We start from the raw sequence: 27,895 nt of genomic DNA, 5'->3' as shown, positions 1-27,895 counted from the left end.
TCTGTAACGTTTCCAGAATCATGTGGTCAGTACCCATGGGAAGACATGCAAACTCAACCACGTTTGAGTCCAAGGTCCTCCTCTGAGTAACTAAAATGGGTCATTTCTGTAAAGATTAAGATCACATTTATTAGCCATGCTCCTTTAATATAACCCCTTTTAAAAAGAACATGCACAAATGAGAATATTAATGTCGTTGGAAAACGGGGGGGGGGGAGACTTTATTCTTCTTCCCTCCAAATGACATTTGCCTCACTCCTCTTCTTGTCGAATTACAAAGCACTGTGATCCTATTGTTCACGAAAGATTATAATACCAAGTCTTAAGTTCAAGATGTGAGTAATGGAGAATTGTGATTTCCAATTCTGAACGATCGTGGCATGATTGGTCTGAAGTTGATTTTTAGCTTTGCCCTTCTGTGTGATGTAGGACAATAGACTCTTGGCTCTCTTAGTGACACATTTCTAATCTGAAAATAGGAGCCTTCTCCTGTCTCTTCAGCATTATGGTGAGGATGAAATCCAACATCACTTACAAAGCAATGAGCACAGTGCCTAATTGCTACTACATGGTACTTTTCTCACTGCAAAACAAAAAAGCAAATAAGTAACAGAAAAATTCTACAGCACAGTTGAAAAACTCTAAGCAACTATAACAATCAACATCTTCTTCAGAATAAGGTCCTGACACATATCTAGGGCCTAGGCCCCAAGATACTTTCCGGGCCTTCTCCCATTCATGATGCTAGCTTGGGTGTGCTTCTCAGGAGTCAGCCCTTACACTATGCTGTATGCATGATCTGGTCTACCAGGGAGCTATACAATCATTACAAGCACTTTTAAGTCCGTCATGGATGGAGTCCTGTATGTATTACATAATCATTATTTCTTTTCTTCGTTCTCTTCAAAGAATAGTCCCTCCTTGGGCCACAGGCCTCAGAAAAAAAAACAAACCAGGCAGTTATTTCCATGTAATTCAGACTTGTCAATCACCAAAGCATAAATAACATAGTTATCTTTTCAAAATTATGTTTCAATTTGTTAGAAAAATGTCATTTTTAACAGCTGACACCAGAGTCACCCCGAGGAAAGAGCTGTCTCTGTTTTGTAAAAATACCTGGATAGACCGTTTGACACACAGGAGAGACACCGGAGGGAAAGTGTGTGTGTGTGTGTGTGTGTGTGTGTGTGTGTGTGTGTGTGTGTGTGTGTGTGTGTGTGTGTGTGTGTGTGTGTGTGTGTGTGTGTGTGTGTGTGTGTGTGAACTGTAAAACCCAATCACCCTCCAGCTGGCATGACAGCATAGTAACTGTCTTCCCTGCACCCCACAAGGAACGCTGTGCTCAGGGCCTGGTAGGAAAGGCCATTCTCTGTCTCCTGTTAGAGGACACATGGAATAATGAAGCCAGAAGAGCCCAGGAGCAAAGTAAAAGTGGGGCCTGGAACTCAGGGGGAACAGAAGACAGAGAACAAGAGGACTGAATGGAGAAAGGAAGGCAACTTCCTGCAGAACGTGGAGAGAAGTGCTTCCTTGAACTCTGAATACTTTCAAAAGAACCGTCAAGAGGACTCCCTGAGTCAATGGCAGCAATCCCTGTTCTAGAAAATTCTAGATGGAACACAGAGACCTGGGCGAAGAGCTTTCATCTATTTCTGCTGCTGCTTGCTTTTCTTCTTTCCCTCAGCCCCCAAGAGCATGAGGTTCAGGAGAAATAGTTTCACAACTGTAAATAAAAGTTTTCTCTTTTTCTTTTTGAAGTACTCAGGGTTGAACTGAGGCAGTATGGCTTCAGGCTTGGGAGGTTAGGCCTCCCTTCCATTTGGGGGCTCTGATAGGTAATTTTCACTCCATAGCTTAAGATGACGGCTTGTGCTCCTGCCATCACAGTGACTTTCTCCTTAACAGAAAAGAGAAGAAGTGGAAATTCTACACCTTCTGCTTTAAATAAATGTACTGAAAATTGTTCATACTATGTTTACATGTGTTCCATTGGCCCAGCTCTATTATAAAACCACCACTAACTGTGAGACTCATGGCCACATACACAGCTTGAGTCTCTACTACTAGAAAAGAAGGAGGTAAGACCTGAGAGCTGGTGGCTCACGCTTGTAATCCTAGCCATGCAGGAGGCTGAGACCTGAGGATCATGGTTCGAAGCCAGCCCAGGCAGAATATGTATACACAGTGATCTAACAGGGAGTGTTTTGCCAGTATATTAAATCTCTCCAAAAGTTCTCACTGAAAAAACAGGGCTTTGCCACAAATTTTACTTCCCATATTTTTCTGGACTTTAGCATAGATTTCAACCAATTTTAGAAAATTCCTTTATTAAAATAGTTCAAGACAGGGATTTTCAAAGATTCACAGGGAACTATTTCTATGAACTCATTATCCACTTCAACTAATACATGGAAAAACGGAACTCAGAATTACTTCTCTTAAATATAGGTCTCCAAAAGGGAGAGATTAAATAACATCAAACAATTTATTTCATTTCTTAATCCTTAATTCCAGGTCTGCCGCTCACTACTGCGTAATTTTGGTCTGCTCAGTTAATCTCTGCACTTCTCAATGTGCAAGTCTCATTTTCTCAGCAAGATGTAAATACTCTGAGCACCCTGTGGCACTGTTGTGCAGTTTAAATGGAATAATTCATAGAAGGTGTCAGGAAGCAGGAGGTGCTCAATCATTGCTGACGTGTCGTATTTTCACCAGAAAAGGTAGATACTTTTACTAGAGGATCTTTAACACTCTCTATTTTCGATAATGAAAAAGGGTGGGTACTGAAAAATATAGGACTGGCACTGGAATTGCAGAATCACTATTTCTTCCTCTCCAGAGAATCATTTCGTGTTGTAAGCAGATACCCTGGGTATTATCTCAAAGCCTGGGAAGCAGGTCTTAATTACACAAAGGTTATCTCAGATGGAATATGAGGGCATCTCAATATCAATATCCAATTTGAATATTGAGACAGGCACCAGTGGCTCACACCCATAATCCTAGCTACTCAGGGGGCTGAAATCTGAGAATCATGGTTCAAAGCCAGCCCAGGCAAAAAAAAAAAAAAAGTCCATGAGAATCTTACCTCCATTTAACCACCAAAAAGCCAGAAATGGAGTGATGATTCAAGTAGTAGAGTGTCAGCCGTGGGGGAAAAAAGCTAAGGGACAGCACCCAGAAATTCTCACACACACACACGCACGCACACACACACACACACACACACACACACACACACACACACACACACACATTTGAGAATAAATTTCAACTGTTTAATAAAAAAAAAACAAGAACAATCACCAAACTTCCTAAAATAATCTTAATCTATTCTGTTTTCCTTTTAAAGGACTCTGTGAAACAAGTCCTCAAGATGCTTGATTTAAGGAATAATGATGCTAGGCAAATTAAAACCCATGAGACTATAAGATAATAAACCTAATTTTTAAAATGCATAAGCAAACTATATCTTGGTTTAAGTTTAACCTTTTTCTAAGAATGAATGATAGGATTATAGATAATGCAGTGATTTCTCACTTAAAGGGAATGATGGGCTCACACCTGTCATCCTAACTACTCAGGAGGCTGAGATCTGAGGACCATGATTCAAAGCCAGCCCAGGCAGAAAAATCCATGAGAATCTTATCTCCAATTAACTACTAAAAAGCTAGAGGAGCTGTGGCTCAAGTGACAGAACACTAGCTTTGAGCAAAAAAGCTCAGAGACAGTGCCCAGGCCGAGTTCAAGCAGCCCCAGGATGAATACCAATAAAGAAAAGAAAAGAATGATGGGTGTACACTTGATGCTTTGCAAGGTATTTTCTGCTGTATTAATTTCAACACAAAAGGTTTTTAGATTAAATACAAGTACAGGAATATATTTGCGTTCATGACTCAGCCAGAAAATGATGGAAACATAAAATGGAAGCGTTTCATCAGGGCATCAGAGATATCAAACTTAAATGCTTATTCATGGTTTTGAGGCAAACAATTCTACTTTTCCAATGTTAATAGACTTTATACTGATGAATACATGTAACCCTAATGTAGCCATTGTTCCAGTGTGCGAGCGTAGCTTTTTGTAACTCTCTCACACACTTTGTTCAAACGTTATATGTTACATAGCTTGTGCATGGGAAGGGAAGATGAGTCACCAGGGGCTGCTAAGCAATCGTGTGTATTCTCTCCATTTCTCACCGTCTGTCTCCCCAGCCTCTCTCCTGAGCACCCAGGATGAGGACTTTGATCTTACACTGCATTTTCTTTACTTTTGCCTTCCCTTGGAAAAGACGTCCTACCCCTCAGTTTACCCGTCCCATGGGAGCTAATGAAGTTCCCCTCTTCCATGTCATCTTCTTGCCTGGATGCCTGAATAAGCCTCTATTTGTTTGCTGAACTCAGCTCCACTTCCTTTCTGGTTTCGCGAATCTGCTTCTCGCACGGCTCTCTAAAGGCTGTTGACCAGGTGGTTTCACTCGGAGCCTTGCTCATACAAGGTGCCAAACAGATATTTGTTAAAGAAATATGCCAGGAAATGCCACAGCTTGTGTCATAAGGTTTTTACACAAAATAAGTACTCAGGAAATCTTAGTGACTTCACTGTCGGTTCTGAAATTGTAGTGTTACAAGATCATGACCATAAGTTAGTGTCTATTATTTAAAAATTAATTATACTAATATGTGGCTAAGAAACTTATGGAGTCCATTAGAAGTTACAGTGTGATATAATCTCAGGGGTTTGTTTTGTTCCTTTTGTGGAGCCTTTTGACAACATTTCGTGGCTCTGGTCAAGCCTCCTTATCTTTGACACCTATTAATGGTAGTTGTAAAATCTGAGTTTTTATTAAGAGTAAGAAGGCTAGAGACTCAATGTATAGAGTCCCTCACATATATTTATATGCCTGTATTTATATAAATTTATTTATATGTGTATGTATATACTTGTATATACACTTTTTTTGTTGGTCGCGAGGCTTGAACTCTGGGCATGGGCGCTGTCCCTGAGCACTTCAGATCAAGGCAAGCACTCTATCATTTAAGCCACAGAGCCACTTGCTGGTTTTCTGGCACTTCATTGGAAATAAGAGTCTCATGGACTTTCCTTGCCCTGGCTGGCTTTGAACCTCTATCCTCAGATCTCAGCCTCCTGAGTAGCTAGGATTATAGGCATGAGCCACCAGCGCCTGGCTAACACAAACATTTATTTTGAGCTTTCAATAAATCTTGTGTGCATACAATACATTTTTCATACTATGTCTGGTATTAGGAGTGTGGAAGTAAGTATGACTGCAGTCAGATACCAAAGCCACCTTAGTTTATGACTCAATTGGGGATACACTCATACTGTGTAACCTCTCCTCTGTCTTGTGATTCCAGGCATCTTACACAAAACTTGGCACATGGTGGGCACTCAGTAATTGTCTGATCCGTGGATAAATGAGAATCTTTTGAAGCTATACAAATGAACCAGAATCTTTTGAGGATGGATGATAAAAAAAAATTGCATCAAAGGATAAAGTGGTCTTTGAAGTTGAATCTATGAACTTAAAAATTCAAAGGCTCTTCTATACTACACTGACATTTTATTTATGTCAACGCCACTTTGAAACAATGATTTTATCTCTCTAGCTTTTTTTCTATTTCTCTCATCATAATTGGGAAAGATCTAGAAAGTAATAGTGTCCATATAATATGGAAATCTAAAGCCTATTACAAATTCATGAAAACAATCTGCCACGATTGAGTGGCCAGTCTTACTTTTACATATCCTCTTATTTTATTAATAAGTTCTAGAAAGACTAATTCAAAGGCTCAGCTTTGTATAGTTTTAAAGGTCAAAAATGAGACTTACATTACTTTACCATTGCATAATACTATTAAATTCAAGCGAAATAACAATATTGTTAACACAGATTAACATCAATACGAATTAATAATATTAAGTAAACTTATACAAGTATTTTGAATCTCTCAAAAAAAGTATTTTCTGTAATAAATCTTAAAGCCATCCTGAATGACACAAAAATAAGCTCTGCCACTGCTTTATGGAGCAAAATTCTTTTCTCTAATTTCATACACTCTTGCAGGTAGTGTTTTTCTCATTATAAATTTAGATCTTTTGATATTTTCTCCCTATTCTGAGAAAATGGCTGGCTTTGGTTGTTTGCTTGGTTGGCTTGGGGTTTGGCTTTATTTACCATATGTACAAGTGTCACACTTAATCAAAGACAGTGGATGCAACAAAGCTTTTTCCTTGTTCCTGTGTGTGATAAAATCGATAGCAGCCACATTCATTCAGAAACTCTTCAACACTTAGTGTTACCTAATAACACCACCAACTACAATTCAATTACCATGCCTTGAGTATGGGTTTCTTGAGAACCCAGAGTGATGGAAATTTTATAGCTTATAAGTAGGGAAGGTTAATCTTACTACATTTCTATGTATTATTGTACAACTTTATATATGTATATATCATTCTTTTTTTTTTGCTGGTCATGGGGCTTGAACTCAGGGCCTGGGCACTATCCCTTAGCTCTCTTGCTCAAGGTTGGCACTCTACCACTCAGAGCCATAGCTCCTCTTCTGTTTTTTGTTTTTTGTCAGTTGTGGGTCTTGAACTCTGGGCTTGGGTGCTATACCTGCACTCTTGAGCTCAAGGCAAGCACTCTACCACTTGAACCACAGTGCCATTTCCACGTATACACATTCTTATGAAGAGCTTACCACTGGTGTAATTTTAGTAGTGTGATGATCTTATTATTGACATCCTAAAACAGTGAAAAGCCTGTTGATAAACTTTAGGCAAAGGGTTTGCCATTAAACTGTTTTAGCCTTTGTGGACGAACAGCTTCATGATAGGACTGTTCAAAATGTATGTACGAAAAACAGGGCATGGTGCACCCTAGTAACATTTTATTTAGGTGTATGGACATAACCCATATACCTAAATTAAAATTACATCTATGAAATTGAGTTCATAATTGTTCATGAACCACAAAGGATTAGTCTTCTTTTAATTTTTTTTAAATCTTAATCTATGGTGTACTCAAAAACAAGTGTGGAATTGGCCCATTTTAGACATGTAGGGATAAATCTGTGGTATCTCAGTTACCACAGAGACTTGAGCTCTATACTGTGAGTGCTCTGTGGGTTGTAGTGCTCAGAGCAGGCTTACTGTATGACACACAAACCGTAGATCTCTTCACACCGTAGTTTGCTTGTGTGTGTGTGTGTGTGTGTGTGTGTGTGTGTGCTCATTTTCTCTCTCTCTCTCTCTCTCTCTCTCTCTCTCTCTCTCTCTCTCTCTCTCTCTCTCTCTCTCTCTCTTTCTCTCTCTCTCTCTCCCCCCCACACCCTTTTCTGTTATTTCTACACAGTTCCGAATATACAGAAACTGATCTTGCTGTTGTTAAATAAGTTAAATGATGAGCGATGGGAAACTGACTTTCCTTCAGGAATCAGGGCCTGGGGTGGTGATTGGGCCCCCACAGCTGGGCCTCAGAAATGGGATGAGCCCCCCTAAACTACAAGCAGCGCATGGCAAGTCCTGGGGATCCTTACCACACCCCGGGTCCTGGCCTATGAGCCTGCAGAATGGTGAGAAACACTTTTTTGTTATACATAAACTACCCATTGTGTCATTATTATTAATTATTATCATTATTATTACTGCTGCCATTCTGAGCAGACTAGGACAAATGAGAACTGGCCATATTAAACTCACCATGGCCGCTCCCTGCCCACCCAGTGTCCTATCTGAATGCAATGGTCAGCACCACCGGGTAAGGTGCAGGGGAACAGATCACGTTGGCTGTCCGCATCAGACCTGCTTCATCCTCCTGCCTGCTTCCCACCTCTATGTTCAGTTCTAATGCTGTACCTGAACCTAGGCCTCGGTGGGGCCTTGTGTACCCCTGCATTTGTGGGGCGCGGCTGTAGTCTTCAACTTCAGTCCAGAGTGCCTGACAGGACACAGCCCTGAGCATGTTCCAAGCCATTCTCTCCTTTCCATGACAGTTTTACTTCTTAGTTCCATGGCATTTTACCAGCCTTTGCTCTCCTAACAGTGTACCCTGGTCCGGCAAAAGTAATTCTCTTGGGTACTGGAAAAACAAAGGAGAGGGTAACAATACTGGATAGGAAATGGACACATTACAGTGTTCACCTAAATGTAACCACGCTGTCCAGCATCTTTACAATAAAAATATATATTTAAAATTAAAAAGTAATTCTCTTGGTGAGAATGACATTATAGACCTATGTAAACCTACACTGTCTAATTCTCCTATAGGGAAAAGTTGCAGAAATTAAGCATAAATGATATAACTCATAACACTTTGAAAATGACATTTTTTGGTTTTACTTTATATCACTTTCATACAACACACACACACACACACACACACACACACACACACACACACACTGAAAACAAAGCATTGAAAATGAGCAAAAAGTATTTTATAAGCAGCAAGCCCCATGCTTTCCTATGCCTGGATTGAAGAGCAGTAAAACGAGGTTGCACTATGAAGCATCCTTGATATAAATGTTCTAACCTTTCAGCCACAAACTGAAAATTTGATTGAACTCAAAACAATTATACAGATTCACTTAAATTCTACACAAAGTACCGTTTACAAAGGAAATCAAGTATTTTATGCTTTGACATTTTCCTTACAAATATTGTTCTGGGCATTTTCCCTATGGAGCTTGATTAGGACCTTCAGAGGAAGGAAACTGCATGACAAGTTTGTGGCAAAATGCAGAGACATGAACTTGTTAGCATGTTCACAAGCTTGGAGGGGAAAACAAAGCATCACAATATTACTATCAGAAGACCAGTGAGGCTCTTTTTTTCTGTGCTAAGCACTTACCATCTGTAAATAAATACATAGGCATAAGGCCAAATACATGGGTTGATAAATACAATGTTTTAGAAGCAGAAAACTCCCATCTATCCAGCTCAGACATCCTACATGGGCCCCAGCTGCCCTGAAGAAGCCAAGGGAAGAATTTCAGAGAGGTAAACGGAATAAAATGTGGTCCTAAGAATGAAGCTAGCAGAGAGAGACAGAGACAGAGACAGAGACAGAGACAGAGAGAGAGCAGGAGAGAGAGAGACAGAGAGACAAAGAGATCTCAGACAGCAATAGTTCCAGTGCACATAACAGTACACAACCCTGGAAGCAGGCTGCTCTGTTTCCCACCACCTGGACTGAGATGGTGTGGGCAGAGCTGCCCCATTTGCCTGCCCACATGTTGTTGCTCACTGAGCCATGTCCACCTAGGAAACGCGGATGTGTGGAGAGCCACGGACTGGCTCAGTGTTGCTGCAATGATTCAGCACGTCACTGCTGACTCCACAGTTCTTCTCCTTGCAGACAGCCTTGTCTGCGACCCGGACTTCCACCACACTGCCCTACCCCAGTGTCTGCAGAAGGGTCAGCTGACCAGAGAGGCCCTGGTTTGTCCTTCTGGCTGGTACTTAATTACTTTGCATGAATCTATGGTCAAGGCAAAGCCATCTTAGCCCTCTTCTGTCTTTTGTCATTCCAGAAAAATCTCTGTTTTGCTTTGCTTTGTTTTTTAATACCTGGATAACATTATATTAGGAGAAAAAAACTCTTTTGAGACTTCATTGTTGCCATGAGTAAAAAGCCTGCTTATTATAAATTTCAGTGAACTGCCAAAAATCACAGATTTTAAAAGAAGTCCCTGCTTAACCTAATGGAAATTTCCTAACTTTACACTCTAGAACAAAATAAATAGGTAAATTTTCAAAACGTTTTCAAAATGGAAGATTTCTTCTGGTATGGTTCTGAATATCTCATTTTGCAGAATTACAAATGTAATGGAGGATGTGAGGTCTGTGTCATCAAGTTTCCTAGGTCAGAGCCAGATTCTTCTCTTTCACACATGCACATGCATTTCCGGTTGTTCTGGTTCCCCTTTCGATCAGATTTGCTACGATCGCAGACACTTACCAGATGCTTCAGCAATGTGAATTCTTAGCTTTTCCTTTAAGGTTTTGGTAAGCTTTGGTGATTTCTCAGGCAAAGAATGCAAACCATCGTACAACTGAGAAAAAACACACAAGAGCCCGTGGTAGGGCAGGTGTCTTTTTTGAACACCACCAAAGCAAAATCACCCTACCTTCTTCACTACTGGCCGGGTGTTAGTGACAATTCTATAAACTGAAGTACATGCACTGTATCCAGAACTTACAGCTGTTAGAACACTGAGCATGAATGAAGATGACCTTTGCCCAACTCCAACCTTTGCTCCCAATGGCTCCAGGAATTGTAGAGGAGGAAGGCCACCAACCTCCAGGTTTTCAGGCAGCAGAGAGAGGGGGAAAAAATCAGTAAATCCCAGCTTTCTTCTCTCCAACCCCAACTTCATCATCTTTGGTATCTACTCCAAGCCCAACCATAGGTGCTGACTCTGACCCCCAAAAGATAGTGACAGGTGATAGAGGAACTGCACACATCCAGAATTACCCCCTTGGCCCTCCTAAGGTTCTCTGTTCTATCCCATGAGATCTCCCAGCATCTGGTCAGCTAGCTTCCAAATCTCGGCACACTTTATGAATTAATTTATATTAAAAAATGGCCAATCTCTCTGGCTCAGCACTTGTCCATGTTAAGGGATGGCAAACTGTAATTGTTCATTTGTTGTGTGTCCCCTCTGTGTTCTTCCCGCTAACCTGACTGCTACTTTTTCCCTGATCAATGAGTTCACATACAGGAATTTGGCAGGATGTACCTTCCACTTTCTCAAGTCGTTGCTTTCTTGCAGCTGTGTAAGTAGTTTGTACCTTGTGTAATCAAAGATTGGTCAGAAAAATACCACTTAAAAACCATTCCAGGGAAGAGGGCCTCTGAGTAGGTATTTCTCGTGCAGTACTGACTTGTGCAAATGATAGATGATTTAGCACATTTTACCCTGGTGTTATTTTCTAATAAATCTGCCTCTGTTTTGCATTCTTTTGGCTGCATAATATGCAAAAAAGAAAAGGACAAGAGCTGTAAATTCTGCCTCTGTGACGTGCTAAGCCCTTACTTGCATGCTGAGAAGTGTTACAATGAAGATTTTTTTGGCATCCATTGCTGATAGCAGCTAGGCACTAGCAGCCCTTGATTCAAAATGTCATATGATACAATAGTACACAAATTGAGTGTGCAGAGGAGGAAAATTGTGCAACCTGTCTTAGGTACTGCAATTGTTCATAAGTATTAAAGGGTTGAAAGGCAGACAGAAATAAATATATAACATCCATAAATGCCAGGCAAAAATCATTAACAACTGGAACTCAGCAATTTTTAATGTAATCATAACCTAAGTGGCTTCTTTAGTCTAGAATCTCAACAGCATAAATTTGTGAATGATGTAGTACAAGTAACATACTCAGCTCAATAAGGAATCATGGTCACTCAAATACCATCGACTCTTTCCTGTTATTTTTCTTAAGGTGATAGACCTGTTCGCCACTGTTTACTCTTTGTCTTTCAAGAGAATATTGTCTTATAGCTATACATACCAGATAATTGGAACTATTAGAACTGTCTTATTTTAACATTTTTTCTCTATATTAGTAATGAGCTATCTAATACTTTTTTAAAATAAGCACATTGGAAATAAAAATTCCAAGAACATGACTTTAATTCTGTGTCTTTACCTCATCTTGAACTTCCTCATTCTTCATCAAGTTGACTGTCCCTAGGTTTCCAGTTCATCCTAACTCCACTGGTGACATCTTCCAAATTTAATTTCCCTTTGACAGTCACTGCCTTTATCTATGTCCTGAGCCTCTGGAGACCATCGATCTGAACTCTATTGAATGTTAACTTCTTTCTGTACCTCAGTTTCCTTACGCAGTTCCTAAGGATCCTGTGCTGTCTGAATGAGTCAGAACAGTGCAGTGACAGGCCCAAAGTAAGATCTGTGTTCAGCTTCTCATCCTGAAAGCTAAGTGATTTAAATGTAAACATAACATCATTCAAAATATTGAAAGATCCCTATTTGTATGTCTTCCATTCTCATTCATCTGTGGAGTGTTTTGGTTTATGTAATTGGTTTTGTCATTCTACTTAGAAACACAAGACTGAATTAAGGTCCTTCACTGAGGCAAGTGAACAACAGCTCTATCTTGTATGCTTTAATTGGCTTTGCAGATGGAATGTTGTGTTTCTTCCCAGGCTGCCTGGAACCATAATCCTCCTTCCTCCATAGCCTAATTAGCTGGGATTGTAGGCCTGTGCCACTATACCCAACTAATTGGTTAATTTTAAATTGGTCATCTTTACGATTTTAAAATAGAAAGAAACCTAAAAATCTTGTTATCAACTTCTACTTTTCTGCATTAAGTTCTTAATCATTGTAATTATGGTCATCAGGCATTTAAGTTAATTGTACTCCTCTCAGTGCCTGATAATGCTAAAGTACACTTGTAATCTAAGCGTGGGGCTTGAAAATGTGATCAGTAGCTACAAATTCACATTCTTCTCTATCCTTCTCAGTGCTTTTCCTACCACTTGCTTGTACCAATAGTTTTCAGAGCATGGAAAAAGGAAGAAATGGGAGAGAAGGGGGCAAAAGGAACTGCTATAGATTCTCTCCACCTTTAGTGGCTTTAAATTATGTCTTTCCCTTTGACTTGTATGGTACTATATGATTCATATCAGAACTCCATGATCATTACAAATCAGATCCTAAAGCTACCTTTCTAAAAGGTGGTCAGACTGCCCCTACACTCTCCCCTGGGATACTGAGAATTTAATTAAAGGTGAGGAGATTTCCTGGCATGGCAGAATTAGAAGTGTGGGAGAGAAATTAAGTCATTGGCTTAGGATTTCTTCTCCAGAGTTCTCTACAGTGCTATATACTTTGCCTTAAAGCATGTTGCTTCACACAACTGTTTTAGTGGAAGCAAGTAACTTGGCAATGGGTAGAGAATTAAGAAAGCAGCATAGAAACAATGGGGGGAAATGTCTGAATAAGAAGCAATATATTTGCCCCATTCACTAGCTCTGGGTTAAATTCACTCTGCAACCTACACACTGGGAAAATAGATGTGGGAGTGCCATATTCATCCAAGAACCTGAAAAATTAAATCCCTTTGGGCCACAGAAGGAAAAACAGCAAACAAATCAGCTCTTTTTTTCTTTTCATATCTCCTTCACAGAAACTTAAGGGGGAGAAAAAAGCACGAAGGAGGAGGAGGAGGAGGAGGAGGAGGAGGAGGAGGAGGAGGAGGAGGAGGAGGAGGAGAAGGAGGAGAAGAAGGAGAAGAAGGAGAAGAAGAAGAAGGAGAAGGAGAAGAAGAAGAAGAAGAAGAAGAAGAAGAAGAAGAAGAAGAAGAAGAAGAAGAAGAAGAAGAAGAAGAAGAAGAAGAAGAAGAAGAAGAAGAAGAAGAAGAAGAAGAAGAAGAAGAAGAAACTTGTGTGATATCCTTGTCATGCATGCTTCCCAGGCCCACAAAGACAACAGATGGTCTCCAAATTTTAGAGATCTCTTTGTGTTTTATATTAAAACATCTTCCAAAAGATTGACATTGTGTAGGAGGCTGATTCTCTATTAAAACTGTTTCTTAGCTTTGGTGCATGTACTTCTTCTGTAAAGTATAAGGTGATGCGCTATGGAGGGTTTTCAGCTTGGTGCACAGAACTCATGTGTGGAGCATATTCGAATCTCTTTTTCCCCTGAGAACCGGACTACAGAATAGGCAATTTACTTATAGACATAGGTTTGGCCTTGGTCATCTGCTGTTATTTTTCAATATGATGATTGAGTAAGGTTTTATTAGCTGCCCATAAAGCGAGTGAGAAAAGTAGACATTGCCATCAAAATACTAAGGCATATATAGCCTTGAAGTAAAAACCCAGAACACACAATAGCGAAAGCCTTACTCTACTATCATATTGCTGTATTTTCCCAACAAATGTAAATTTTGGAGCCTGTCTTTTCTTCAGTTTAGATACTAAAGTCCAAGAAATACAAACAACACAGGAAAGTAGAATTCAGTAGCAATGTTAAGAAGACAAGATCAAGATGTATAGTTTCTTTCCCCTCCCAGCTCCCCCCCCCGCCCCTCAGCTATTCACAAGATATTTACAGCCAAATAGTTGGAGCCCATTATGGAGAGAGCATGGTTTAAAAAAAGTACTGGTTTCCACTTCAGTGTCACAAACTCTCACCTTATAAAAAGCATGTGAACATGATCTGCCAAGTAGAAGCATTTGTTCAAAAATGATGGAACATTCGAGTCAGCTTGCACTGGAGAAAGGATTGCCCTGCCCCAGCAGATCAAAGCCAATATTGGCAAGACTCATGTTGGTGGTGGCATTGAGAGGCATCTTTGACATACTATGGAGAATATCACTTCCTCTCCAGGAACTTAACATCATAGTCTAACTGTGAGGAAAAAACCAAGAACACCAAAACTACAACACTTAGCCTAGGCTCTAGAAGGCTGTAAGGCCCATCAAAAATAAGGTAAGTTTGTAAAACTGTCAATCATGACAAACAACTCCATGTGACAAGCTGTCCTGGAATGGCAAAGGAGCAGTTGGTAAAAGAATTAGCGAGATGTTCAAGTTCAGACGTAGGTGAGTACTGGTGCTTTGGTACTGGTTCATCAGAACAACCGCACCAGCCTTACATAAGCTGAGTGAAGACTGGGTATGGGATAGAGTCGATGCTGGTTTGTGAAGACAAATGCAGCATTCTTACTCCAGATAAGGGAGGATTCCCTGTGTGGGTTGGGTTGTAAGTGGAGCTCTCTACCCTGTCTTCACGTTGTTCCCGTTATGAAAATATTCTGAAATAAGTTGTTGCTTAAAAGTAAAAAGCCGGGGCTGGGAAGGTGGCTCAGTGGTAGAGTGCTTGCCTTGCATGCATGAGGCCCTGGGTTCGATTCCTTAGCACCACATAAGCAACAAGAAAAAAAGCTGGAAGTGGTGCTGTGGCTCAAGTGGTAGAGTGCTAGCCTTGAGCTGAAGAGCTGAGGGACAGTGCCCAGGCCCAGAGTTCAGGCCCCACGACCGGACCCAGAAAAAAAAAAAAAGTAAAAAGCCATCCCTTCTCTTTTCATGACTTCTATGGGCCACCACAATTTAATCAACCAAATTTTTTTTCTCTAGCTGTGTTCTATCCAGCAACAAGGCAGTGCCTAGAGAAAGCTGACCTTGTGGTGATTCCTTTCAATGAAGTGCTACTCTTATTTTTAAAAAAACAAACAAACAGTCTCCATCTTGTATATACACGCTGTACTTGTTACTGTAATTATGTCACTTAATTATTTTTGAAATAACACATGTAATTGCAAGGGAGAGTTGTGGTGTCTACGGAAAACAGACTCGACAATTTGAGAACAACTCAGTAACAGCAAATGGCTAAAAGTATGTATTTGAATATGAAGGTTCTTGTACCTTAAGAAGCTGTGTACTGGTGGTACATACCTATACTCTTAGCTACTCAGGAGGCTGAGATTCAGATCATCACAGTTCTAAGCCAACTCATGCAGAAAAGTTCGGGAGACTCCATCTCCAGCAAAAAGCAGGACTAGAGGCCAGGGCAGGTAGTAGAGCTCCAGCCAAGTGAGAATGCAAAAAGTGCTGGAGGCACTGAGTTCAAATCCCAGTACAAAAAAAAAGAGAAATATCTTTAAATTAAGAAGATGTAGGGCTAGAGGAGTGGTTCAAATGGTGAATCACCTGCCTAGCAAGCCTAGCAAACATGAGGCCTGGAATTCAATCGCCAGCACCATCAATAAAGTTAGTATTTGCACTGGGCTTGCTTATATCCTTCATGTTCTGCTCTAGCTAATCACAAGAAAATTAGAAATAATAGACCACAGGTGTGATTTCTGTAAGAATTCCAAATCAGGTCCACCATCATCGAAGAAGACAACACTGTTGCTCTGACATATTGATATGAAATAGGATGTATAATGCACACGTGTATCCTTTTTAATAATTTCCTTATTCCTCTTTCTTTTTTGCTATCTTATCTTTTCAGTTGACTAAATTACTACTGATCCCAGCTGACTAAGACATGGGGTGGAAGGTGACTTTTAATTTTGTCTCCCATGCATTAATATTTTATAGTGTGTTTTTTCTAACATTACTTCATTTAGGAAGCTCAGGTTTTTATTTTGCACTGTTTCATAATGAAGCCATTGTGCAATTCTGTCACCTTTTTCCCCCTGGTGCACTCTAGACACGAGGGAAATTGCCTAATTATACTGTGCCACTTCTGAGAAGCAAATTCGTTAAAGTAGCTTTTTAGATGAACAGGGCAGTGTGCTAGGTAGAAGTTGAAAAAAAACAAATCCTCAAGAATAAAAGAGCTGAAAACTATTTCTTCTATATCCAATGTCTAAGAAAACAGCATCATTTAAAATGGAAGTTTTCAAAGTACATTTAGCAAGAGTAGAGCTGAATTCATGCAATGTTCCTCTCTCCTGGCTTCTAGGTAATCAATTCTACAGCAGAAAGATTATCTTAGATATGAATGTTTCTTACTTCATGTTGAAAGAAAGACCTCTAAGACAAACTTTGCCTTCCCCAACAGAATCTTTCTCAATGATGGTGACAAACCTATCGCTGTCAATCTGAGTAGAAAACTCATTCTCATCTAAGTTGAATTGAACCTAGCTGTTAGAGTTTTCTAAGCAAAAGGACAACAGATGTTCTAAGTACACAACGAATGGGATTTGATGGTGAGTTACAAATTCAGCTGTGCCCCTCCCCAACATTACCACCAAGGATAGAAAAAACAGTCCCTATAAGAATTAACACCCTCCAGTCTAGAATCTGCTTTGGGGGAATAATTTTTAATAGGACAGTTATAAAAAATATACTGAGAAACTAAATCAGAGGAGCAGAAAAAGGATGCTAGGTAATCCCTCAGGAATACAGAACAGTGCAGAGAATCTAAAAGCCGCGTGTGTCAGGATTAAGCAATGGGTGCATGGAAGGGTCAGAAGAGCCTCGGGTGTGTGCACAGCCTTGGCTGCACTGTTCGTATTTCCATTAGGAGCATCCCCTTGCCAGGAGTTTGGCTTGGTAAATAGGCAAGGAATCACGAGGAACATCAAATGAGGCATATCAAACACTGGGGCTGGGCTGTATACTACTGACCTGCACCACCCATCTCTCCCAGGGCAGGTGGCTGCACTGAGTGGGGGATGGGAGACAGAGAGGTGGCAGGTGGGTGAAGGGGAGGAAGCAAACTCCAGGCTGATGAAGGCCCTTCTTTATGTCCCCTCTGTACTTCCTACAAGCATTATCCTTGAGACTGAAAGCACAGCCCAAAGAAAGGCAATGGGATGGGCAGCACAGGAGATATTTCCTAAGGCCAGAGGAAGGAGAGATCCTGAAACTACAGCAATAAGGCAACATAAAAAGTCACTCCAGCTCCTATTTTAGCAACACAAGGGAGAGAAAGCACGCATGCGTGCACACACACACACAACAAATAGAACCTTTAACAGTTCACTGATCTTACCCTCAAACAAACTTCTATTTATATACATATGACATCTTTCATCTTTGAAATTCAAATGTACTTAATTGATATTTTAAAGCTACACGTTCTATCACTGAAACTTCAGTTTCAGAATACACTTCTATTTCCTGCCACCAGCTCGTATAATTTCAAATCTGCTGTGTGAAGAAAATGCAAACCTCATACTCAAAAATTAGAATCAACTACATACATAAATATAAAGTAGGATTATCTTCTAAGTGAGCAACAATCAACATTCTTTCAGCACCTAGCTCAAAGCTCCTTTCTCCCACCAACTTTCTTGTCACTTCTACAAATCTTCCCTCTCCACTTCCTAAAACCTGTAGCATTGTGATGTATATGCCTGAATGTCCTCTGTACATATACACCCTCTGTGACTCCTCTGCAGACTCCATTCTCTTATATGCCCTACATAAGTCTATGCAACTTTTCTCAGTCACTCAAGGCTAAAACTGCTGAGTGATCTTTATCATTTTCTCTCCCAGACCATGCATGACTAGCCAGTTCCCAAAGTGTACCCATTCTATGTCTGCAAGAATTCTAGCTTAGGTACCCAGTACTTTTTAAAAAATCAGTTCCTTGTTACTCACCTCTAATGTTTTTACTATGATGTGTCTAGAAGGTTTCTTCTTGGATCCAGTTTACTGGGGGTTCTATATGCTTCTGTTAAGTAGGTAAGATTTTTCTCTCTTAAAAGTCAGGAAGTTCTCAGCTACTATTTTACTGAATAGATTTTTATGCCTTTACTATTGAATTCTTCCCCCTCATCGATCCCAATTATGCGTAGATTTGATTTCTTAGCTGACTCTGCCAGTTTCTGGATTTCTCTATGGTAGGTTCCGAGTGTTTTTTCCATGCTTTTGACTTTTTGTTCTAGCTCCTCTGTTTTATCCCCGACTTGTGAAGTTCTATTTTCCATTTCACTTATTCAGTTACCTATGGATTCCACTGTGGTTTGCATTGTAGAAATTGAACCTTTTATGGTTCAGAGATCAGTTCTCATAGTGTCCATTTTTTATCTTTTAATGCAGTGTACAGCATGTCTATTTTTCTCTTCATATCTTTCTGGGAGTCTTGGATTTTCTTTGTCACTTCTGCTTTGAACTCTTGAAGTTGTTTTTGCATCTCCCCCTTTATCTTATTGACCGATTCTCTCATCATTTCTTTAATGGATTTTTGTCATCCTTCTCTTCTTTGTTCTCACTGGAATCCTTCCCTGGATTGTTGTTGGCTATTCGATTTGGTGTATTGTCTTGATTGCTCATGAATCTTGTAAATCTTTCATTGTGAGTTAGGCATTTGGGGTAAGAGATTGTCAGGGCCGTGGCCCCAGCTTTGCCTGTTTGTACCTGACTAGTGGCAGCCCTCGCTTGGCTTGGACTAGTTCACACTGGGTGGGCTAGCCCACACTGGGCCCCTGGCCCAACAAATGCCTGTGTGCATGCTCAACTCCAAGCTAGTTGAAGGGAGCTCAGTCAGGTCTACAGTGGGGACTGGAAAGGTGAGATTCCAGTCTCTGAGATGGACCTGCACTGGGTTGCTCCTGCAACCTGCCCAGCTGCTTGGCCACTCCTACCGTGGGGTTGGTCCCTCATGTGTGGAAGTTATGAGTTTTTTTAAGTCCCCGTGACTCTCTGCTTGTTTATATATTATCGATCTTTTGGGGAGAAGTGTGTGTTGGGAACCCAAATCTCTGTTTGGTTAGAGAGGGCTAGAGTGATTCCCTATTGTTTGGCGCCCATCTTACTTCCTTCCTCCTAAACACACTTTTTATGGGAGACCTAATCACACATGAGAAGGTATTTTTAGAGATTGTCTAGCTTTCGCTTATCCTGGACCTCATTTTTTTATATTTGATGTTCCCTTCCTGACCCTACCAACTCCTTCCCATACCTTACACACCTAAGCTGAGCCACATTTCAAATTGTTATTCATTGTAAAGATACTATTTCACAAAATTAAAGTCATTGCAATTTTTAACTTAGACTTCCCTGAAAATAAAATTGGAATTGGCAAGCAGGAGGTCAATTTGACAAAAATGCAAACAAATCAAATAGTTTTAGCCAAATCTCCTATTGAAATATTGTGTCCATCTACTTAATTGACAAAACTGACCAAATTGTTAAAATTTTTTAATTTACCTCAGCTTTGCAGTTGTATCTATAATCAAAAGTGGCATTTTGGAACAGAATTCCTTATACATATTTATAGGGAATCTTGATTTTTTAATAAGAGTTTTCAATAAAATTCCGCATACGTAACTGATGTAAAATGACTAAGAAAAATACAAACACACAATTCAATTGGCAGTTATTGGTGTCCTACTTTAGAGGGGAGAAAAAAACCTGCTATGATTATGTGGGAAACATCAAAGAATAAGTATAAATTAATAGAGGTGGTAGATTATAATCAATGCCAGAATGGAAGAGCAGAAAGCTTTGGTTTCTGAGCTCCTCATCTCCCTCTGGCCTCCCTTTTATCTCACCTACTCACACCCTTACCAGTCAAAACCCACCCCACACCTGCCTGCACACAGGTAAATAGAGTGAGAAAGAGTCTACTGCAGCACCATGACTATTGGCATCAAATGGGCCTTTGGGACAGGAAGACACCTCCTTTCTTCTCAAAACTCCAGTTCTTAGTCACCAAACATCTGCTTTACTTATGATTTCACTGAAGAAAAAGATAAGAAAACTATCAGCTGATCATGACATATTCCCACCACCAGATCTTCTTTCCAGCACTGCATCTGCATCCTTTCCCTTCCTGTTTCTTTGACTGAAATGTCCACACTATTGTTTAGAGCCTCTTGGGCACCTTCCTCCAGCCTTCCTCCTGTTGACACTGCAGGAGGATCACCATAGCAGCTTGACTCCTGTGCTTTCTTGCTACCTCAAGGGAAATTCTAAATCTGAAATATCCTATCAGCCTTTTCTTGTTGTCTTCTGCAGATTGGAACTCCTCAGTCACCAAGGTGGAGATGTTTCCGTGGCTGATCTCAGTCATTATCCCACTTAACATGTCAGCAGTATAATTATTAGTATAATTACTCTTTCTCTCTCAAGTGCTTCTCTCCCTCTCTTTCTCCTCTCTCTCTCTCTCTCTCTCTCTCTCTCTCTCTCTCTCTCTCTCTCTCTCTCTCTCTCTCTCTCTCTCTCTCTCTCTCTCAATTGCTTCTGTTATGTCTCTTCTGGAATCATGCTTTCTTTGTCCTTCCATCCCAGGTCTATCCAGGTCCCCTTTAAACCCCTGTGTGGCAAACACTTGCAGGCTAATGGCTCCTCTTCCCTAGCCACCCTGATTCCCCAGATGGAGCTGTGAATTCAAGCAGGCTACAGTTTATATAGGAAGTGACTCTGAAAAGTTCATGTGTTGAAGGATGGGTTCCCACTTGGTGGCATTGTTGACAGGTGATTGGCTCATGACATCATTAACCTCCTCCATGAATTAATCACTTGATGAGTTCATAATGGAATAGACTATTGGGAGGAAGATGGTAGCAACTATAGAAGTCAGGGCCTAGTTGAAGGAAATAGGTTATTGTGGGCATGTCTCAAGAGGGTCTATCTTGTCTCCAGCCCCTCCCTCTGTCTCTTTCTTCTTTCCAGCCATCATAAGAGGATTATCTCTGGTCTGCTCACACAGTCTTTATTATGTTATTCTGTCTCAACACAGCCCAGAAACAATGGAGCCAACCAATTATTGACAAAAATCTCCAGAACTATGAGTAAATATGAATCATTCCTAGTTATTTCACTGAAATATTTTGTCACAGTGACATCAAAAAATTATGGCAGCTCCCCAATTTAAGTCTCCAGGCCTTATCCTCTCCTCTGAATTCAGATTCAGAAATCTAGCTCTCTACTTACCACCACCTCCACCTGGCTATCTCTAAAAGGTTCCCCAAGCATGCTAGCCTGAAACTAGACTTGTCATCCCAAGACCTTGAGGTCCCACTAGGTCATCCTAGTAAACCATAACTCCACCATTCTGAACTCTCAGGCCAGAAAGAAAGAAACATCGGAGTTCTCTCTGACTTCTGTCAACTCTGCTCTCGGGACAGGTCCACTTCCAGCCTCAGTGGACTCCAGAATGCTTACCAATTGAGCCAGTAAGGCTCCCTTCTCAGTACCTTTGCACCAGCTCTCACTTTACCTAAGAGGTCTTGCCCAGATACATGCATTCCTCCTCCTAGTCCTCTGGGAAGCTGTCAGTGAGGGCTCCTTTAATCAGCCTATAAAATAGTGATCATTCTATGACAACAGCTCTGGCTCCATCTTTAGAGTTCAGTCATCACCATCAGTACACACTTCATATTTCTTTCTCTCATACCATGAGGATAGAGATTTTGACTAATCTTTTTTTTTTTGGGGGGGGGGGGTCTGGTCATGGGGCCTGAACTCTGGGCCTGGCTCTGTCCCTCAGTTCTTCAGCTCAAGGCTAGCACTCTACCACTTGAGCCACAGTGCCACTTCCGGCTTTTTTCTTTTTGCTTATGTGGTGCTGAGGAACTAAACCCAGGGCCTCATGCATGCAAGGCAAGTGCTCTACCACTGAGCCACCTTCCCAGCCCCCTTGACTACTTTTTTTTTCACTTTTACTCCCCAGATCCTGAAAATACACTTGGTACATAAAAGCAAATCAATAAGTAATGATCAAGTAATGAATTAAAATGTTTGAAAAAGGAGACTATACATATATATGAGTTGAAGAGTTAACATGTACTGACTATTCATTTTCTATGAGGCACATTGAGAGTTTTAAATGGTCTTCCTAAATCCTCCTCATGATTCTCACATTTACAGGAGAGGAAATGAAGGCTAACAGAGATGGAATAACTTGTAAAAAGCCTCACATCCACAGGATGTATGAAGTGGACCTGAGTCACGCACTCAAGCTCTATTTTCTCCAATAACCTTTCGTTTGTCTAAATTGACTAAACATATCCAATGGGCATCATTAAAAACCTCAAACACTATGCAGCAGGTAAAACACTGAATGGTAACTTAGATTCAAATGGAGTGAGAGATTTCTGGGTACCACATGAACCCACTGTGAATGTATCTTTCTCTCTTCTCTGGAGTCAATTCCCTAGAAGTTGCTCTTCCTAAGAAACACAATGAACTCTTGCTCAAAGGAGGAATTGCCTGCCATGCAGATTGGTTCAATACCTGCTCTTTTCTGCACATGTCTTCCTGACCCAGATTCTTGCTGCTGCTCTGATTCTGAATCCAGCCCTACTATTTCCAGCATTGTTAACCCTCAGTGTACGGCCCCTCATGCTTCCTTCATGTGGTTGTCACCTCCAGCCTCTGGTATCTAAATCATCTTTTCTAAGTATGCAAAGCAGCATTATGGAGACAGACAGAATTGAGAAATGTAATGAGGACTAAATGATGAGAGCCAGACTTCATACCTCCAAGCGCTCATGGTCTTTAATAGTCCACTCCTCCTCTGTCAAGTAGGATGGCTCTTGTAGTTGAGGTGATCATTCATAGGCTATGTGGTCCTGTCTTTCCCTCTTCAATTATTTTCTCTGGAGGAATCAAGTGATCCAAAGAACCCAAATCTACCCTATGGAGAAGTCTACTTAGCCCTGAGGCATCCTGCCAGCACCCCTCAGTGATCCACCCATCTCCAGGCAACCTGCCATTGTCAGATTCTTTAGTCTGCACTCCATCTACACCTAGAGGAAAGATCTTGAGCTAGAACTGCCCAGCTATGACACTCTAGAATTTCTAAACCACAGAAAATCTGTGATGGGCTAAGAGGTTTTTTTTTTTTTGTTTCAGTTCACTGTTTTAAGATAATTTATTAAACACCAAAAGATAAACAAAAGAGTTACATACAAAATCCATGTCAGGCCAGGCCTGGAAGCACACACCTATCAACCCAGCAATACATTCATGAGCCTAAAGCAGGGAAATCTCAAACTTATGACCAGCCTAGGCTATGTAGGGACAATCTGCCAAGGGAGTGAGACAGACAGAGAGAGAGAGAGAGAGAGAGAGAGAGAGAGAGAGAGAGAGAGAGAGAGAGAGAGAGAGAGAGAAACAACTAACTCCATTGTAAAGGAAGCAAACTTAGAAATATCATGAGCCCTAAAATAAGAATTATGTAAAAATTCACCCTAGCATTGAATATATATTTGGGATTTAAGATAGTAAAAATTTGTCTTTATACAAAACTAGCCTCTTTTCAAAGACTTGTCTTTTTTCAAAGACAATTGCCTGGTTTTTTGTTGTTGTTTTTTACCTTCATCAGATCCCTAACCATCAGCATTTCAGTAAATTTGTGTAATGGCATAAAGAGCCTGAACTATAGGAACACAGCTTCACAGATTTTGAACTCTGAACTCTAAACAAAAAAAAATACATTAAGAAATGTAATTTTCTGCTGCTAAGGCAATAGCTGTAATTTAAAATATAATAATTACCAATCACGTGGGTTATCTAGGAGGAAAGAAAATACACAGTACAGAAACTGAAAGATAATTAATGGTCAGGCCATGATTATGAAAGAAACTCCCACTATCAAACCAAGACAGTGTGGTGTTTCAGAATGGTATTGTAATTAGCTCTATATATTGCATTTTCTTATGTCTATATGTTTGCCTTAAGTCAATTAGAGCAGACTCCTCCTTAAGGCTCCTCTCCAAATAGTCTCCCTATTCTTTCACAGCATTTCTTTCTCTTTCAAATAAATTTACTCTGCTTACCTTAAAAAAAGCCAATTTGAAATCTGAATACAGCCATTCTACATAGGAATTTGTCATTCTGTTCATCTTTTTCTGTCTTTGCTTTCTGTCCTTTCTCCTCTGAAGCATTGGTAAAGAAATCCATCTGAACCAAGTGAATCCAATCTGGGAATGGCAGTTCAGATGTTCAAGTTAAAGAGGTGACTGACATGTTGTATGCTGACTTAGAGAGGCCCCTATTCTTGTCAATATTTACTGTGGTCTTGATATATCTTACATTATCAATAGGGTTATAAATCTAAAACTGGAGAGAAGACCTGAAATAGCATTTGGCTTCTCTGTAGTAGCTCTGGGGAAGTATTTAAGAAATAAAAGTTAAATAATTTCAGTGGCCTGCCCTGCTCCAAAATAAAGCTTTTAGCATGCATCTCCTCCTGAGGAATGTACAATTCATTTTGTCAGAGATGCATCCTTTAATGCTTCCCCAGAAATTAGATTGTAAAGCCCCAGGGGCCCAGAACTGTGTCTATTTATGGCTCTGCCTCCAGCTACAAGTATTTTTTGCATCCTGTATTTGGCCACTAGATTACTGGTGAGTGACAGATTAGACAAATACTCATTTACTAATCAGCACACTAAAATATCACAATACTCGTGGAATTTTTGTCATCTTTCAGGCACTATTTGAGGCTTCAAGGCTCCAAAACACTGAAAGGAATAACCCCAACTGTGGACAAACTTTCAGTCCATCAGCAACTTCGGCGTGCACCTAGACAAAATCAGGGCAGGGGAAATACATAGTGATGGAGAGGGTAAGCTGGACAATTGGAGAAAGACAAAAAGAAGAATCATATAGTCTAGAAAGAAGTAAAAAGAAGATAGACTAAGAGAACATAATAAAGTATATCCTGAAAACGGTGACCTTCGAGGAAGAAGGCCATGGATGGTAAGAAGAGACCCTTACCCCACAAACCAGGAGCCTCCACAAAATAAGACTGAGCATCAGAAATACTGTCAGAAGAGTAATCAAGTCATTAGCAAAGAAGCATGGCCCCAGGTCCATCAGACCAAAAGCACAAAGCAGACCAAGCAGACCATCTTCTCTTACAACATTCAGGCCTTTCTACCTTTGGGACAATGGCATTTGGAGCTTGTTTCATACTTCATTGGAACAAACCACAATCCATGAGGTTTGTTGGCCAGAGCTGTTTTGTCTGTTGGTCTGTTGGTATTGCTATTGTACTGCAAACTATAATGCCTATCCCCTGCAGAGACTCCTTTAATCCTAATCTCCAGAATTTACAGTAAGAGACTCCTTTAATCCTAATCTCCAGAATTTACAGTATAAGTCATCATAGACAGCAAAGAGTCTGCAGGTCGAATCAAGGTTAAGGACCTTAATATGGGGAAAGTTCTTCCACGATCCAGATGGTCTGATCTAATCCTTCAAGACCATAAATCAAAAACTGTTCTTGGCAGTGGCTTGAGAGAGGCAGTGAGGGATTCAATACCCAGTTCCTGGTTCCATGATCCGGGAGACTACAGGAATGTCAGGAGAGAGACTTCTGGGAATGAGGGAGTTCTTTGGCTGCTAGCCAGCAAGCAAATGAAGTGGAACTGTCTGCCAGCATCCAAATGAGTAGAAAACAAACTCTCCCCTAGGGCCTCCAGAAATGATCACGGATACCTTGATGTTAGCAAGGTGAAGCCCTTAGGAGACTTCTTACCTAAAGCACTGTAAGATAACATATTTGTGTTGTTGTTAAGCCATTGCATTTGTGGTCATTTGTTACAGCAGTATTAGGAAACTCATACTGATGTGTTCTGGTTTTCTTATGAAAGATGACAGTACAAGAAGAGAGTTATACCTGGAAGTTAGAAAAGAATGATGTACAAGCCCTAGAAATGCAGCTACCATGATATGTTATCTCTGTGGATTCCTTCTAAAATGGCAGATAAAGTAACAACAAGAGCTATTATGTCTTAAGGAGATACTATGGACCAGTTATTGAGTCAAGTGATTTACATAGCAATACTAATTACTAATTTTAGAGTGCTTTTCTTAATTTATTTATTAATATAATTAATATTTTAGGATAATATTTAGAACATACATGTTAGGATGTGATCCACACTTCCTATGCATTTTACGTGAAGTGAATCATTTAATATCCACAGTAACTTCATGAGGCGATGTCTGTGACTATCCCATTCCACTGATAAGCAACAGAGACCCAGATGAAAAATGTCAAGGGGCACTGAGGGCAATCACTCAACACCCTAGCAAGTGTCTTGGAGAAGCAGTGTTAATGGAACCCTGCATTCCATGTATCATGTCAAGTTCTTCCTAGTTAGCAGCACCCCATGTGCCAACAGAACTCCACTTGGCAGATGAGACTAGAGAAATTTACAACTCAGTTTGTAAATATACAATGAGCAGGCAGTGCCACTAGGGCTAGAATTTCCTTCAGTATAGGCCCTTCCTGTCAAGTGAAGTCCCAGAAGGCTGGTCCAGGGGCAGAAATGTATGAATAGATCAATTAAAAGCTCTCCAAACAATTGAGTCAAATCAGACCTCTCACCAGCCAGGCACTGATGGCTCACACCTATAATCTTAGCTACTCAGGAAGCTGAGATCTGAGAATCGCAGTTCAAAGCTAGCCCAGGCAGGAAAGTCCATGAGACTCTTATCTCCAATTAACCACTAGAAAACCATAAGTGGCGCTGTAGCTCAAAACAGTAGAGCACTAGCCTTAAGCTAAAGAGCTCAGGGACAGTGCCCAGGCCCTGAGTTCAAACCTAATGACTGACAAGAATAAAACTAAAAAAAAACCTCTTCCTAGAATATCAGAGACCTTTTTATTGGTGTGTGTGTGTGGCAGTGCGGGGGTGGGGGGGTGGGAGGAGTTGCACCTTTACCAGGTGGGCTCAGAATAATGCAGCTAATAATAATAATTTTTAAAAATCCAGTCATCTTTATCCTGTTAAAATACAATGCCAATCATAGAATGGACCCAACATTTCTTAGACACCAGTTATGTGTGCATTGATATTGCAAGCATGCATGAACATACCCACAGTTTTTCTGAGAATATTGATTGTAACATTCAAGAGAAATTTAAAAAAGCTTCAATGATCTATTGGGTAACAGTCATGGCTTTGAAGAAAGCTATATCAGGGAAACTTTTAAAATTCAAATTCTTGTTGTTGTTTTTAAAAAACCAATGCTATAATATCAGAAAAGAGAAGTAAACTAAAAGCCAGCAGACTCTGTTTCTAGCTTGAGCTCTTCCTAACTTGAACTCCTCACTTGCCTGCCTCTGTTTCCCTATCTGTAAAACAGCAGGATTGGTCTATGAACATATCATATATCATAGCATAGAGATCACATATATCAAGTATCACATACCATTCTGATTTCCATGATTCTACTCTGATATCTGCCAATCTGTCCTGACATGTTAGATTTAGACAGTATCTTGGATCAAGTGTTGACAGGGAATGGCTGTGGATCCTGGGTAACTAACAGGGCAGAAGACGGCAAATAGGCAAATCTCAAATCATTCATATACATTGGATTATTTCTGTTATATACCAGACTCTGAAAAAAGGAAGACTCCTAAGTATCAGAAAAATGTAATGAATTTTCCAAGACCTGAATAAA

General features: G+C 40.4%; 1 protein-coding gene and 1 long non-coding RNA gene across 6 annotated transcripts in view; both read right to left on the bottom strand.

Annotated features, from left to right (window-relative positions):
- Fgf14 (fibroblast growth factor 14) overlaps positions 1-27,895 on the bottom strand; it is a 530,980-nt gene that overhangs the window by 420,941 nt on the left and 82,144 nt on the right. The window lies entirely within an intron of this gene.
- On the bottom strand, positions 144-23,232 carry LOC138813992 (uncharacterized). Its single transcript, XR_011367884.1, has 3 exons — positions 22,951-23,232; positions 7,885-8,107; positions 144-583 (listed from the first exon to the last, which is right to left on the bottom strand). It is a non-coding gene; the product is annotated as an uncharacterized lncRNA (long non-coding RNA).

This window comes from Dipodomys merriami, unplaced genomic scaffold, assembly GCF_024711535.1.
Source record: "Dipodomys merriami isolate MVZ:Mamm:240054 unplaced genomic scaffold, mDipMer1.0.p SCAF_6, whole genome shotgun sequence".
Classification (NCBI taxonomy): Eukaryota; Metazoa; Chordata; class Mammalia; order Rodentia; family Heteromyidae; genus Dipodomys; species Dipodomys merriami.
Note: the sequence above shows the minus strand (reverse complement) of the source record. Positions and strands in the feature narration are given on the sequence as shown.